Source organism: Protopterus annectens, chromosome 4.part1, assembly GCF_019279795.1.
Source record: "Protopterus annectens isolate FY-2018-M chromosome 4.part1, PAN1.0, whole genome shotgun sequence".
Lineage (NCBI taxonomy): Eukaryota > Metazoa > Chordata > Ceratodontiformes > Protopteridae > Protopterus > Protopterus annectens.
The window spans coordinates 113085392-113097891 of NC_056734.1; the positions used below are offsets into that span (position 1 = coordinate 113085392).

A 12500-nucleotide genomic window follows, 5' to 3' on the forward strand; every position below is an offset into this window, starting at 1 on the left:
ACACACACACACACACACACACACACACACACATTCAGCGGATATAAAAAGTGTACACACCCCTGTTAAAATGACAGCTTTTGCGATATAAAAAAAAGAAACCACAAAAAATCATTTCAAAACTTTTCCCACCTTTAATGTGACCTGTAACCTGTACAATTCAGTTGAAAAACAAACAAATCTGTTAGGGGGGAAAATATAAAAAATAAAAAACGTACAATATGCTGGTTGCATGAGTGTGCACCCCTTAAACTAATACTTTATTGAAGCACCTTTTTATTTAATTACAACTTTCAGTCTACTTGGGTACACACCTGCCATCAATTAGAGAGACTGATTAACCCCAAATAAAGTTAGCTGTCCAAGCAGGATTTTCTGACATTGACTCAGTTGCCTGCTACAGCAAAAGCCATGGTTTGCAGAGAGTTTACAAAGCATCAAAGGGATCTCATTGTTGAAAGGTATCAGTCAGGAGAAGGGTACAAAAAAATTTCCACAGCATTGGATATACCATAGAACACAGTGAAGACAGTCATCAAAAAGTAGAGAAAATATGGGACAACAGTGAGGTTTCAAAGAACTGGACGTCCCTCCAAAACTGATGAAAAGACAATACTAAAACTGGTCAGGGAGGCTGCCAAGAGACCTACAGCAACACTGAAGGAGCTGCAGGAATTTCTGGCAAGTACTGGTTGTGTACTACATGTGACAACAATCTCCTATATTCTCCATATGTCTGGACTATGGGGGAGGGTTGCAAGACGGAAGCCTTTTCTTAACACAGAAAAACATCTAGGCCCAGCTAAAATTTGCAAAACAATACACCGAGTCTTCCAAAAGCATGTGGGAAAATGTGTTATGGTCTGATGAGACCAAGGTTGAACTTTTTGGCCACAATTCCAAAAGGCACATTTTGCGCAAAAACAATACTTCACATCACCAAAAGAACACCATCCCCACAGTGAAACATGGTGGTGGCAGTATCATGCTTTGGGGTTGCTTTTCTTCAGTTGGAACTGGGGCTTTAGTCAAGGTAGAGGGAATTATGAACAGTTCCAAATACCAGTCACGTTTGGCCCAAAACCTTCAGGCATCTGCTAGAAAGCTGAAGATGAAGAGGAATTTCACCTTTCAACACAACACTGATCCCAAGCATACATCCAAATCAACAAAAGAATGGCTTCACCAGAAGAAAATTAAAGTTTTGGAATGGCCCAGCTGGAGCCCAGACCTAAATCCAATTGAAAATCTGTGGGTGACCTGAAGAGGGCTGTGCACAAGAGATGCCCACACGATCTGACAGATTTGGAGTGCTTTTGCAACGAAGAGTGGGCAAATATTGCCAAGTCAAGATGTGCCATGCTGACAGACTCCTTCCCAAAAAGAATGAATGCTGTAATTAAATCAAAAGGTGCTTCAACAAAGTATTAGCTTAAGGGTGTGCACACTTATGCAACCAGCTTATTGTACATTTTTTATTTTTTATATTTTTCCTCTAACATATTTGTTTGTTTTTCAATTGAATTGTACAGGTTATAGGTCACATTAAAGGTGGGAAAAGTTTTGAAATGATTTATTGTGGTCTCATTTTTTATATCACAAAAACCTGGTATTTTAACAGGGGTGTGTACACTTTTTACAGCCACTGTATCGGAAACGCCATTAACATTTAAATAATACTGAAAGGCTCATTATGTTAAAAATATATTCCCACTTTTTTGTAACAGTTTTTTACCATTTACATTTAAAGATAATATAGAAAGTGTCATTATGTTAAAAAGTTATTTCCACCTTTTATGTGTAACACCTTTTTTGTTAAGTATCTAATTGCAGTTTTTGTGTTACATGCACCCAATAATTTTTGGCAGGTTGACCTTTTATACAGTTTCTTGTTATATCCATTTGAGTCTATGCCACATCTTACAAAACTTTTTGTTTTATTGAAAGCCTTCAAAAAAACAACCAAATATAACACCAATACACCCAAAAAATATTAACTTAATATTAAAACATAAAACTATGTATGTCTTCAAAGACTGAAGTTTTACCTTTCTAATAGGAGGAATTGACCCAAACTGACAGCCACACTCATAGACTTGGGTTAACTTAAAATAAAGGTTATCCATGTTAAGACACATGGCAAAGCCTGTGCTTCTACTAAGTGCTTCCTGGTTTGCATTATCTTTACTGTTCTCCCAGAATGAGAAAACACTTGAAAGCTTTCAGAAAATATTATCTCCTAGCCATTGAAAGAAAGCCATTAAAAAAAGTAGTATTCTCTTTTTATTGCTCTTTATCAGATTGTCGCCATTGAGACATGAGGACTGGATATAGGGTTGCTTCTACAAGTATTTATTTATTTATTCATGTAAGTATTTATTTGCTAGATGAGAGCTTTATTATATTCAGTCTTCTTTTTTATTTGCTTTCTCTTAAAACTTGTTACTAGATAAAGCCAAATGCCTTACATCCAGTCATTCCCTATGCAAGAATGAGAAAAAGCAGATATTTTTTTTTGTATCATACTCTTTTGAACAATCTTTTCTTCTTTGTTTTTACGGTGCAGTGCCTACATTTCTTAAAACTGAACAGAGAGAATGAGAAAAGAAGGAAAAAACAGGGGTGCATGTTTACTTCAGCATCTCCATTAAGCTTGAAAATAACTGATAAAATTTGACTTTATAACACGCAGATATACATTATACAAATATTACTGTTAACAACAAGTTTGTTTTACTTACAAACTCTTTCCTTCCTCTTCCCTGCTCCTAAATTTCCCTTCGAACATTAATGACATGAAGTAGGATATTTGCTTTAGCGTCCCCTACAAGTTTAACAAAGTCAAAAAAGTACACCATGTGTTTTGGATTTCTTGCTCTGTCATATTTCACAAATTTAATTAATGCTTTATGATCCCACATTTATTTGTCAATTTCCGACTTGCTGGTTTTATTCCTGTTTAGCTCCATCTTCCAAATTCAGTCTTTGCTTCCTTTCCAATGTACTCTCAGTTCTTCTAGTAAACTCTTGTGCTTTTTTTCTGTTTCTCAAGCATTTTCTGTTGAAACACCGGAAAAGGTTTCACTGGCATAGTCTCTCTGTGGTCCTTATTACCAGAAGATCAAGAAACAGAATCTCCTTCTGTTTCATAGCTCATTTTTTGTTGGACAAATTTTGTATTTCCTCCTTAGCATATTCTGTATCAAAAATGATTTTGTCCCTCCAGGAAGGAATATTCTGAAGATACAGCAGTTTGAATCTCATACCTGCTTTTCAGCATTTCCTGATTAGTGGAATACATTTACTTCTCTAATTCCTGGTGTACAGAGAGCAATCATTTCCCATAAACACTCTACTGTCTCCTACTTTTAGTACTTTGCCCTTCTGCCACAGTTTTGTAAAAAATCAACTCCTCCTGCTGGTAGGATTACATCTTTACTATTAAAGGTCTAGGCTGCTTTCTCGTGGCCAGGTTTGGGGCATACACAAGATGTGTCCTTTCAATTAACTCCTGCTGTGGAACACCAGTCCAGTTGCTTATATGAGCTTTCATAAAATTAATACAGTGTATTCCTTCCAGGTTCTCTGGTACAGCAGAAAATTTAATTTTCCCTCCATGGTCTGTCCTCTAATTCTACTGTTTTTTGAAACTTCTCTTCTTGAGCAGTTTCATATTTAGCCAGCCTTTTCTTCATTTCACCCTCCAATTTTTGCAGTTTTTATCATATCTGAATACTTGTTTACAGGCTTTTGTTATTTGAGTTGATATACTTTATCAGCATTTCATTTATTTTAATCAGCTATGTATGAGTGCATTTGACTTATTTTTTTCCCTCTAGGCTACTGGAAGATATTCTTGCACCAAGACTGGAGCTTGCAATGCTTTTTGTTGAACAGCTGTAGAATTCTTCCGAATCAGTGTTTTTCCTCACCTTTTGTGGTTGATTTTTCTATCAGGTTCTCTGAAATGTTTTTTTTTTTTTTTTGCTGGCATCCAGGCAGTGCGTTTACTAGACAGTTACTGAAATTTACACCAAAAAATGAGTTCACTGCCTCTCTCTTCTGGGTTTCTGTTTTCACACTGGGGGAGCTGAAGGCAGGATAACCCAAGTGTAATGACTGCAGCAGTGAAACACGATGAACATCAAACATTACAGGACCACAGAAAATAATGCATTTATCAATATAATAGACACCTTAAAGAAAATAAGTTTCTCTAGAAGATGAGATCAGAATAGAGGTTAACACACACCTGCAGCGGCCAAAAAGGAGTTATCAGCATGACTTAAGTCTTGTAGAGAATCCCTTTCTGGGTAAATCCTGGCATAACAGGAAATAGTGGAAAGGTCTAAAGATTCTTGGGAGCCACCTCTATGCTACAGCATCATTAGGTCACCTCCCTATGGAAGTACCAAGGAAAACAAGCTGATGCATTTGGCACTAGCTGGAGATGCAAACAGGATGCAGCAAGGTTTCCTCCAGAAACAAAAGAGACTCCAAGCTGTTGTTTAAGATTCAGTGTATTATCTGTATATGACAGCAAACGTGGTACTAGAAATATCATTGCTGCCATTAAGGTTCTGAAGCAGAGACTGACAGGGCTAACTTCAGAAGAGAAATGTAGAGAAACTGTATCTTGCAATGGAGGAATCCTTTCTTAAAATACATTTACATTGTGTCTGTCATTTATTCTTATGTGCACTATGGATCATCTCACTCTCTTCAGCCAGATGAAAACAGAAATCTGTAGCCAATGGGAAAGTGCAAAGCACCATCAGACTGAGGACAGAAGTTGAAGGTATTGGTGCCTACTGCTTACTTCAAGCACAGCAACAAAGATCATTTACAATTTTGTTAAGGCCTATGTTTCTGTAACTTCAATATGGGCATTTTTAGTAATTAGATAAAAATGTCAGAATTTCATGTTTCCTTCTTAGTGGTCCAAAGTCATGTGAAAGGAACACTTTCAAATCCATCAGCATCAATAACCAATTCATCTCATGACCAATAAACATTCAGCTATACCCATATTACCTATATATGTTTGCATGTATGTGTGTGCATATCATGCGTATGCATGCACTCACCCATGTCCACATATGCATACGTTGATGATCAGTTTAAATAAACAACTTGGTGAATATTTTGTTCATCTGCAGAGTGCAGGCAAGGGTGCACACAAGGGCAGAAATCATTACAGACATTATTAGTTCTTTCATCATTAACAGGGAGTCAATACTGTTTGCTATGAAAAGAGGCTCTATCAAGCACTTAACATTTAGCAAAGGAAAAAAAAGTGAAAATATAAGAAAAGGTGAACGTAAGCTGAAATGTACACCTAGGTGTGCAGTAAGAAAACTAGATAACTTATGCTACAGTGAAAACTTACATAATCACTTCATTTTAACTTTAAAACTCACTAAATATCTAACTTTCACCTGTTGTCAAATCAACAGACTGCCATTACTCTAAAATGGAAAGTCACTCTCATAAACATTACTATTCATATGAAAAAGGGACATTAATTTGTATAGCCATACTTCAGTGAGTAGCTACATCCTCATTCAGACACAGGTCATTTATGTTATAGACAATTTTTCTAAGACATTGTGAAAGCAGAAGCAATCTGTGAAATAAATTTACAAAACATGTTTATATTTTATATTCATGCTTTGCTTAACCACTCTAAGTAGATGCTATAATTTTTTAACCAATTTATATTCACTCTAGGGAATTAAAGAGTCTGCTACTTTGAAGACAAAGTAAAAGAAACAGCATTACAACCTGGATCTTTTTAGAAAGATAATATAGAACTAAGGAAGAAAAAGTTGTAATGCAGCCTTTACACTGCCAATGACGCAATAAAGGTCAATTTTTGTACTGTTTGGTGGCAGAATCTTTGTATCATACAAACTGGTTATCTGATGAGAAAAAGAATGTTTTAACTGCATTTGCATTTTTAATGAAATACAACTTTGCATGCAAGCATATTAATCACGACTACAATGTCGGAATTTGGTAAATTAAAGATGTGAAGTTGTTCAATATCGCCGTTCATTCTAACAAATGGGCTTGGAGCCGATCCCTCAGCTCCGAGTTGGCCGCTTTCACAAGTTTGAGGTTTTCGAGTAGCTCGAGGCCAAGTCTCTATCCCTTGATGCTCTCTGCCTCACTGCAGATCTAGCTTGTCGCTGCAACAGATCAGAGGTCGAGAGTGGAGCTCGGGCCAGTATTTACAGCTTTACTTTACTTAACTAGGATATTGTTCATAGAATATTATAGGAGTGTGTGTTTTGCTAGTTTTATAGACTAATTACTTAGGTTTTTGGTTCTTGTTTCAGAGAGAAAGATTTGTTTATAGAGCGGCTGCTCTTAGGCTTTTCATTGGCCGTGTTTCAGTTAGTCCCTAACACGTTAACTTTTATAGTATCTATTTTTTATTGTAGTTAACTGTTAATTCTCTTAACAGGTGCTGTTAGTTTAGCCTGTGTGTGTGTTTAGTTTAGGTAGTTACATATATATATATATATATATATATATATATATATATATATATATATTTTTTTTTTTTTGATTTTTGCATTATGGCTGATCAAAAGGAGAAAAAATGAGACAGAAGCCAAGATTTAAGAAATGTCCAAAGTGCAGACAAAAATGTCCATTACTGATTTACATGTGAGTTGTGTATACTTGTCTGGGTGCAGTCCATCTTCAGGAGGACTACTCCATTTGCCATTTGTTCAGCAGCAGGGTCTTGTTAGAACGCAGGAGAAAGCTAGTGGATAGAGGTTTGTTGAAACCTAAATTTCAGGAATCTCTTGATAAGGCTGACGACACTTCCAAATCTTCCAAGGGATCTAAGTCTTCGAAAGCTTCTTTGGAGCCAAAGTCTTCTGCTTCGAAATTGGCTGAGAAGGTGCAGTTGCCGGTCCCACAGTCCTTGGAACCGGGCACTGAGCAAGTTTTTTCGAAGCCGGTCCCTGGTATTGGAGTCAGTCTTCGAAGTTTTGAAATCACCAATTTTACAATCGGTGGCTTCATCCATCCCTTAGACTCGTTCTTAGAGGAGCCTCTCCGATGTGGACCGAGTGGTGCAGAGGCTCCTCCAGAACCTGGCATTAGCCAAATTGTTGTCGGCTCCGGCCCAACTGGTCTCGAAGCTGAAGACGTCCTTGCCTACTGTGTCTGCTCCTCTGAGCCGAGCAAGGCCTTCGAAGCCGGAGGGGGTACTGATGATTGTGGAAACCTTGGAGCCGAGGCCTGTTACAGTGCCATCAGGTCTGTCGACTCAGACTACTTCAATGCCTTTTGAGGAGTCTGGGAGCCGATACTCTCTGGTCGGCTCGGGGGGGGGGGGTAGAGTCAACCAATAAGTCGGTTCCGACCCTTTCACTCTGAGCTTTCGCACGGATGAGCTCGGCTCCTTCCTCTGGTTCTGAGCCTACTGTTTCAGTGCCGGGGAAGTTTCCATCTTCTTAAGAACTGGCTGTTTCCTCGCATCGGACCAGTGGGGCTTTTGATGCCATGAGGAGAGTTATGTCTTCAAAGACACCCAATTCATCAGGGCCTACTTCCTCATTCACAAAAGTGTCACATTCTACCTCTGCATCACAGGTCCTCTTAAAGCGTAGAGACCCAGAGCCTCAGGTAGCCCCATTGGGTGACCCATGTTCTACTGAGACCTCACAAGAAGCTCCCGCTGATGAGGTTGCCAGTAAGAAGCTTTGCAAGAGGGGGCATTTAGACTTCCCACTGGAGTCTGTCACATCAGACACTGACCTAGAGGAGTCAGAAGGGTCCCCACAGTCTCCCTCGGAGGATATCTATTTTTCTGATATCCTAGAGATCCTAAGACAGAGGGGTGGCTGGTAGTCCACTAACCCTACTGATGATGAGTCGGTGCTTCTGAAGGCCTTTGGGTCTCAACCCTCCACCTCCTGGCTGACTCCACCCTTCGATGAATTAAAGGAATTAGCTGCTCGAAGGGAGTGGGAGTCTCCTGATACTGTGGAACCTGTCCCTCGGAGGCCCAACAAGATTATTACCTCTCCACAAGACAAAATGTTTCTTACCAAAGGAGTGCCATTTGATACCATGGTGGTGGTGGCAGCCACCAAGAAAGAGATGTCTGAAACCTCTCCTACTGTCCATCCTCCTAATAGAGATTCCAGGATTATGGACAGGTATGGGAAACACATTTTTATTTCAGTGACTTTTGCTATGCGATCGCTCAACTATTTGACACACTTTACCAGACTTCAGTGAGATCTCCTTAAAGAGCTTGGAGATACTCTACAGAGTACTGCAGCTGAGGGTGTTCCTGATAAGGTGACATCCCAGCTCAATACCCTTAATTCTATAGTTAACTCATTCATGCGTCTCATTTCTTATGCAGGTGATGGCACAAGTCAGGCAGCATGTTCAGCAATAGCTCTTCGGAGACATTTCTGGATGCGCTTATGCTCCTTTGCGGAAGCCTTCAAGTCTTCCTTTGTTAATACCCCATTTCATGGCTCATCCGTTTTCGGGCCTAAAGTCAAAGAGACCCTCACTAAATGTGGACAAGATGAAAATACTCTACCTGCCATAGGAGTCTGTTTTTCCACCCTTACAAGACCTTATCCCAGAGGGCAAAAGGGAGAAAAAATGTGGTTCTGCAAGTCCCAAGGAGCCTTTCAGAACACACGCAGTGAATACCCCTCCAGGTGCAGAGGAGGAGGCAATAATGGAAGATGCCACCCAGGTGGCAGAGCGGGTCCACAAAACCAGGGCGACAGGGATCAGTTCTTTGGCAAGCCCTATCAGCGCTCCTGAAAGGAGGCCCGACTGTCCTACTCTGGAAGCAGTCGGGGGTCGCTTGTCTTTGTATCCAGATGCCTGGCTAAAAATTACAAAAGACTCTTGGGTACAAAGCATTATTTCCAGAGGATATGTCATTCCTTTCACAGAACCACCCCCATACGAAAGAAAATCCCAGACGTTCCACCCAGTCTCAGGGATCAAGCAACCATAGAGATTCAAAGGTTGCTAGAAAAAAAGAGTCATCCAGCCAGTACCAGTAGACCAGATAGGATCCGGAACCTACTCAAGAATCTTTTTAGTTCCAAAGAAAACAGGGACTGGAGCCTTATCTTGGACCCCAGCAAACTCAACACTTTTGTAAAGAAAGAGAAGTTCCGGATGGCCATGCTTCAGTCGAATCTTCCATTTCTAGGAATGGACGATTGGATGTGCTCTATAGATCTCAAAGATGCGTACTATCATATCAAAATGGCCAGACAATCCAGAGATCACCTGCGTTTCTGGCTGGGAGCCAGTCATTATCAGTTCTGAGCACTGCCCATTGGTCTCTCAACAGCCCCCAGAGTGTTTACTAAATGTATGGCAGTGGTTACAGCTCACCTGAGGTGACTAAGATTCCGAGTGTTTCCATACCTGGATGACTGACTCCTTCACCGCCACCACCAGGCATCAACTAGTTCAATCCGGGGACGTCATCCTAAAACTGTGTTCCCAGTCAGGAATTACTATAAATTTTGACAAGTCTGCGTTGTCACCATCGCAGCATATTTCCTTTATCAGAGCAGATTTAGACGCCACCACCACCACCATGGTAAAACTGTCCCTGGAAAGAACAGTCATACTTCGGCAACAGGCATCAGACACTCTGGCACAAAACAAAGTACCAGCCTCTCAAGTTTTAAAATTGCTAGGTACTATGGCATCAACTCTCAAAGCAGTTCCTCTAGGGTGCATGCACATGAGAATACTTTAATGGTTACTCTTCACCCAATAGTCTTACAAACAACTTCCAATGTAGTTCTCAATAATCATTACAGATTCATGCAAGAAGGATCTACAATGGTGGTTGACCAGCCACTATGTAACAGTAGGTCACCCATTTGTTCTTCCCCCGCCATCAGCCACGGTGACCACGGACACTTCTCTGGTGGGAGGGGCTTTTTCAGAGAAGAACAGCCCAAGGTACCTGGTCAGAGACAGAGTAACATTTGCACATCAATGTCCTGGAGATGAGAGCAGTACTTTTGGCACTTCAGTACTTCCAAGACTCTCTTCCTTTGGGATCGATTGTGATTCAAACCGACATGTCAGTAGTCTGGTATATCAACAACCAAGTCTTATCCCCTATGTCGAGAGGCCCTAAGAGTCTGGCAGTGGGCTGTATCCACCGGGCACTTTCTGATAGCGACACACAACCCAGGGAAATCCAATGTGATCGCGGACAAACTAAGCCGAGCTATTCTGATGCTGCACGAGTGGTCCCTCAAAAACGAGGTAGCGGAAAGGATTTTCCGCAGATGGGGCCAGCCCTGCTGCGACCTGTTTGCATCCCCCATGAATGCCAAATGCAGAAGCTACTTTGCCCTGAAGCCCCCACCAGGGGAAAACCCAAGGGATTGTCTCATCCACGTTTGGCCTCTGGAACTTCTATATGTATTTCCACCCATTCCCCTGATTCCAAAATTGCTGCAGAAAGCCAAAGCCTTGGGAAGGACTGTAATTCTGATAACCCCTTATTGGCCTCAACAGATTTGGTTCCCTTTCCTTCAACTCTACCAACTAGAGGAACCTTGGATTCTGGACCCAGTTCTAGATCTGCTGACACATTCATCAGGGGCTCTTCATCCTTCACTTCACTCCCTCAAAGTGACAGCTTGGCTTCTCTGATTTCCAACATAGCCAAGTCCCACAATCTTTCCTCGGAAGTGCAGCATATCCTTGTGTCTTCACACAAGGCTTCAACCAGAAAGTTATAAGTCAGCAAGTGGAAGCAGTTTGCTTTGTGGGCTTCTCAAAATAATATTGACCCGTACATCGCCCCAATTGCTAGCATATTAGAGTTCTTGACTAAACTTTTTAACGAATGTGCTGCGGCAGCTACCATACATGTTCAATTGGCTGCAATTTCATATTTTCACCTCGAATTGGAAGGCTCGAATCTCATGTCTCACAGGTTATGTAGAGCCTTCTTAAAAGGAACTATACATCTTAGACCACCAGTTAGACAACCTTTCACCCTCTGGAACATACATTTTGTTCTATCTAGGATTATTCTTCCTCCATTTGAGCCTGCATCTTCCTGCCAACTAAAATTCCTGTCTTGGAAAACCATTTTCTTGGAGGCCATTACATCAGCACGCAGGGTGTCTGAACTACAGGCTTTATCTATTAAACCTCCATACCTGATTTTTCACCCTGACAGAGTGTCACTCCAGACTAATCCATCCTTCCTTCCAAAGGTTTGTTCGGAGGCTAATTTAAATCAAACAATTGAACTTCCAACCTTCTTCAGTAACCACTCCAACAAGTTGGAGAATATGTTGCATAAACTTGATGTACACAGACAACTCAGATTTTATTTGGATAGAACCAGAACATCTTTTTGTCTCTCATTCAGATACCAAGAAAGGGCAGCCTGTGTCAAAAGTCACTCTTTTCAAATGGTTAACAGATTGTGTAAAATGTACATATTTTTCCGTGAATCAACCGCTAGAACATAAAGTGAAGGCGCACTCCACAAGGGCTGTTTCTACCTCATCAGCTTACATAGCTAGACTGCTGTTAGATACAATATGTGCAGCTGCCACTTGGTCAAAACCACATACCTTCATTAAGCATTACAAAGTAGATAAGGCCTCCAGGGACAGGGCTTCCTTTGGTTCCACTGTCCTCAGGAACATACTCCCCTGAGCCACCCAGGATAAAGGGTGCTTGGGACGCTACCCATTTGTAAGAATGAACAGCGAGATTGAACAACTTCACATAATGAAGTTATGTACTTACCATAACGTTCCATGTGAGTTGTTCATCTCGCCTTCATTCTTACATTCCCTCCCGCCTACCCCCTCCAGGCTTCTTGAAGAACAAGTAAGAGATTTGAGGTCTGGTGGGTCTTTGCATGGGATTTCTTACTCCGGCTGGAGTTACACTCATGTTACTTGTAATGTATAGATTGGGATCAGCAAACTAGATATGAGGTGAGGCAGAGAGCATCATGGGATAGGGACTTGGCCTCGAGCTACTCAAAAACCTCCAGCTTGTGAAAGTGGCTGACTCAGAGCCGAGGGATTGGCTCTGAACCCATTTGTAAGAATAAAGGTGAGATGAACAACATGGAATGTTATGGTAAGTACATGACTTCTTTTTGTTTTCTATGGACAAAGAATACAGCTTTTCATTTGCCTTAGAGGCTTGTAAACACCATAGGAGTACACTATCCTGGCTCCCAGCATACACATTTATATATATCCAAAACAAATGTTATCAAGTTTTCACAACATTTTCTGAAAATACTTTTAGTCTGGCAGTTGGCACAAATGGTTAAAGGCTGTGAGCTATAACTCCAGTGTTGGAGGGTATGATTCCCTCTGCCCTCATTTGCCTGCTGTATGACCATGAGTAAATCACTTAACCAAACAGTGCTTGGGGGCAGCTAGGAATTTGGGCTAGGCTCCTAAATGGTCTCCAGGACTGCAAGC

The 12500-nt window shown here is 40.9% G+C and overlaps 1 protein-coding gene across 1 annotated transcript in view; it reads right to left on the reverse strand.

Annotated features, from left to right (window-relative positions):
- LARS2 (leucyl-tRNA synthetase 2, mitochondrial) overlaps positions 1–12500 on the reverse strand; it is a 1850943-nt gene that overhangs the window by 1441131 nt on the left and 397312 nt on the right. The window lies entirely within an intron of this gene.